Raw genomic sequence first — 4727 nt, forward strand, 5'->3', positions numbered from 1 at the left:
GAAAACAGCTTTCCTACCTCAGAAGCGCATTCACCCAGTCTGTAAAGCCTTTTCAGTGCATAAAGCAAACGTTTGACAAGGAGCATTGATTTTGAGTGAAATGAGTGCATTCGAGCATACGTGACATGTACCAACTTACTAAGCATGGATTTTCATGTTTTCGAGCTTTTAACACATTTTCATCATATTTGTCATTTTAACTGTATAAGCATGTCTGAAACGAGTTTTCAACATAGTACTGTGATATGCACTTGTTCAGAGTGGGAAAACACACTTTGTGTCACCGAGTGCATGAAAACAGCTTTCCTACCGCAGGAGCGCATTCACCCAGTCTGTAAAGCCGTTTCAGCGCATAAAGCAAACGTTTGACAAGGAACATTGATTTTGAGTGAAATGAGTGCATTCGAGCATATGTGACATGGAACAATTCTTCCCGTGAAACTGTTCACGAGGATAAACAAATCGTCCCGTGAAACTATTCACGAGGATAAACAAATCTGGGTTTTCGGATACTACCAACCAGGCGGAAGTCCCTTAGGCTTACCTGGTCAGTAGATCCCGGATGAGCCCCCAAACTGTTAGGGTTCTTAACCTCTTGCCCTCAGCCTCAGCTGGAGCGATTACCCATCTCGAGATCAGTCCCCTCGCATCACCCAGAGCTCTGGGGGTGAGTCGCAAAAAAAAAAAAAAAGACAGGAACCTCATGAGTTCACAATCTTTTATTCGCAAGTCCCCAAAGAGGCAAGAAAATACATAATACAGGGGTGTGTTATCTGTGTGGATGAAGTGACATCACTGCAGAGGGTGTGTGTGAGTGAATGACATTTTGATGTCTGTGTGTGTGTATGTATGACATCATTGCATGCTTCAGAGACTGTAGTGAAACCTTGAGCAGGTCACATCTTAATTACATCACTGTTCTGATGGAATGTTTAGATGTGCATGTGTGTAAATGAGTGTGACATCATTGAAGACCTTGGAATGTTCAGATACATTTCTGATCAATAAGCAAAATGTTCTGATGATATGATAGCACAGGGCTGTCCCTGATGCACAGCCTGTTCTCATGATATGATAGCAATGTTCAGACAGAATGGAATTTTTAAACAAAGATACTGTGTCTAGCTGAGACAGAAGGTCATTTTAAACAAAACAGAGGGTCACATACTAAATCCTTTACAATTATTAAGAATAAATTCTTACAATTATTTATCCTTACAAAGAAATAAATCCTTACAGTGTAAATCTGCTTTGGGACAATGTCCATTTTTAAAGATGTCAAAAAAAATGTATGATTAAAATAAATAAAAATGTGATAAGACAAACATGGTCTCATTTTGTACTTGATGTAAACACACACCCCCACCCCCAATTATTACACATAATATTATATTTGATCATTTCTAAGCAGTAAAGAAAGGCAAGTGTACCCGGACACTCGCGTAGAAAAAAATTCTGCTTCTCTCTTCTGATTACTGAAGCGGCACTCAGACACCACTATACCTAAAAGGACAGGGACAAAAACAAACCAAAAACCTGTCAGTCAAACCGCGAGGAGAGTTCTAAAACTCTGGCCACTATGTCTTAACAGCTGTTCTGTTTCACTGCTCCAACTCCACTCTTAACGTGAGCTCAAACAGAACGGTGTTCCGTACAGGGTATGGAGATGGGTTCATTTCTGTGAGACAGTGAGGTGGTTCTTAAAAGAGCCTTTGTGTGTGTTAGACAGAATTTGCGTTTAAGTGCACTCTCTGCGAATATGGTGTGCCAACTGAATGTCCTTGGGCATGATGGTCACTCTCCTGGTGTGGATGGCACACAGGCTAGTGTCCTCGAACAGGCTGACCAAGTATACCTCACTTGCCTCCTGCAGGGCCATGACAGCCAAGCTCTGGAAACGCAAATCGGTCTTAAAATCCTGAGTGATTTCTCTTACCCGGTGCTGAATGAGCAGCTCAGTAGATTTCGGATAACGAAGGATCTCCCTCAGAGCCACAGTGTCGGGCCTGTAATGGTGAGGCTTTTTCATGCTGCCGGTAGCAGGGGCACTCTTGTGGGGTAGCCTTAGTGGCGAGCTGCTTCCTGGGTGCCTTGCCACCAGTGGATTTATGGGCCGTCTGCTTGGTTCTTGCCATGGCGTGAAGCTCTGCACTTCACAGATGAAAAACAGAATAAACAGCGCTGCCTAACGCTGGCTTTTAAAACTTTAACAGCGCCCTGCACTCATCGGGTGTCTTGAACACGGTCGCCTGTCATTGGAGAGAACGCACTGCACCACCTATTCGCTATTGGACCGTCTTTTGCCACTGACACAGTTTGAAATGCGGCCGCACATGTCCCTAATGTATTGACGCTCGCGCTGCCCCACGGAGCCAACAGGCAGCTTAGTGCTTTGTGTAGGTTCAATCGCCACACGGACAGCGCCGTCATAATCTATTTTCACCCAACAACCTTCCTTTATAGCCAGTACACTATTACTGTTACTATTGTTATTTAATAAATTACTACTACCACCACCACCACGCTTTCATTTAAACTGGGGAACAGGGGCGCTGTGCCCTCTTACTCTTGGCATGTGCCCCCTTACCGAAATGCCGATTGAACCCCAAGTCACACTTAGGCCACACACTTATATGCTACTGCACCACGGGCGATTGCTCTAAGACAACGAGGGAGGCTCAGCCTCCCTAAAAATGACGAACATCGTGTAGGATGAATTGCGCTAGGCTTATGTTATAGCCGACCTTATAACATTATTTCAGATCCAGAATCATAGAAATATATGTGCTCAACCCAACTACAGTGCGAAATCATTCTGTTATAACTTTCCCCAGTTCACCTAATGTGTGCGTGAGTTTTTCCCCCTCGTGACAGCGTGATGCAGCGCAGCCTCAGTGGACTTCAATGGCATTTGGGAGCTCTGCGCTTTCAATATCAAAATGCAAGATGATTATTGGACAAATACAGCGAAAACGCCCGCCCCACGGAGTCCCATGGAATCCCACCCTCAGTGGACTTCAATGGCATTTGGGAGCTCTGCGCTTTCAATATCAAAATGCAAGACGGTTATTGGACAAATACTGCGAAAATGCCCGCCCATGGACTCCCAGCCTCACAGTGGGAGGGACATGGCAGTTTCCACGAGGAGACTGGTGATTGGTGAAAGCGGCCGGATATTCTCTTTGATTGACAGCTCGTTTCAACTATAGACAGGCAGCGGTGAATTTCAGTTCAGTCCCATGCGGATTCGCAAGTGCTGTGGTGTATTGTAAGAGATCAGCTTACATTTCGATTTCATTCATTACATACGGTTTCTACCAGCTTTTTTAGTTTGTATATATTTTCATTGTAAATAAAGTGTAAATATAGTGTTGTCAAGTTTGCTATCTTAGTTCCAGAAATTTTGTTTATTTGAGTGACTGAACTTGAACTTGAGGGGGCTAGTCAGCTAGCAAGAAAGCTGCACATTGGATCTGACTGCTTCTACTGACTTCTTGGAAAAAAAAACATACACACGGTCTTTTTGGTGTTCACGAGCAAACATGAGTCAAGTAGCCAGTCTTGAATCCCGGTCAACACAGAAGTCAGGACTAATGCAGCCTCTTTGGGGGTTTTACCGTAACATACAATAACCACATCTGCATACATCTGGGAATATACAGTATGACACACATCTGGCAGATCATTTATGTACAGTAAGAACAGTCGTGGCCCTAAAATAGAACCCTGTGGTATTCTGACTGGACAGTTACAGTAGGCAGATTTAACACCAGCAACACTCACACACTGTTTCTTATCTTGCAGATATGATTTAAACCACTGCAAAGCTGCAGGTGAGAAGTTAAAATGACTTAGTTTGGACAGAAGAATTTGGTGACTAATCATGTCAAATGCCTTTATGACTGGCAATTACTAATACTGGCCACTCGGCGGTGTGTAGGACTGGCAATTACTAACACTGGCCGCTAGACGGTGTGTATGACTGGGAATTACTAACACTGGCCACTAAGTGGTGTGTCTCATCTCATCTCATCTCATTATCTCTAGCCGCTTTATCCTTCTACAGGGTCGCAGGCAAGCTGGAGCCTATCCCAGCTGACTACGGGCGAAAGGCGGGGTACACCCTGGACAAGTCGCCAGGTCATCACAGGGCTGACACATAGACACAGACAACCATTCACACTCACATTCACACCTACGGTCAATTTAGAGTCACCAGTTAACCTAACCTGCATGTCTTTGGACTGTGGGGGAAACCGGAGCACCCGGAGGAAACCCACGCGGACACGGGGAGAACATGCAAACTCCACACAGAAAGGCCCTCGCCGGCCCCGGGGCTCGAACCCAGGACCTTCTTGCTGTGAGGCGACAGCGCTAACCACTACACCACCGTGCCGCCCTAAGTGGTGTGTATGACTAGTAATTACTAATTACACTGGCCACTAGGCAGTGTGTCTGACTGGTAATTACTAATAACTCTGGCTACTCGCGGCACGGTGGTGTAGTGGTTAGCGTTATCGCCTCATAGCAAGAAGGTCCGGGTTCGAGCCCTGTGGCGGGCGAGGGCCTTTCTGTGCGGAGTTTGCATGTTCTCCCCATGTCCGCGTGGGTTTCCTCCGGGTGTTCCGGTTTTCCCCACAGTCCAAAGACATGCAGGTTAGGTTAACTGGTGACTCTAAATTGACCGTAGGTGTGAATGGTTGTCTGTGTCTATGTGTCAGTCCTGT

General features: G+C 45.4%; 1 pseudogene; it reads right to left on the minus strand.

The window, feature by feature from the left end:
* Window positions 1–1738: 1738 nt before the first annotated feature.
* Window positions 1739–2135, minus strand: LOC132865896 (histone H3-like; annotated as a pseudogene).
* Between the last annotated feature and the right edge of the window lie 2592 nt (window positions 2136–4727).

The sequence above is a fragment of the Neoarius graeffei genome, chromosome 18 (assembly GCF_027579695.1).
Source record: "Neoarius graeffei isolate fNeoGra1 chromosome 18, fNeoGra1.pri, whole genome shotgun sequence".
Lineage (NCBI taxonomy): Eukaryota > Metazoa > Chordata > Actinopteri > Siluriformes > Ariidae > Neoarius > Neoarius graeffei.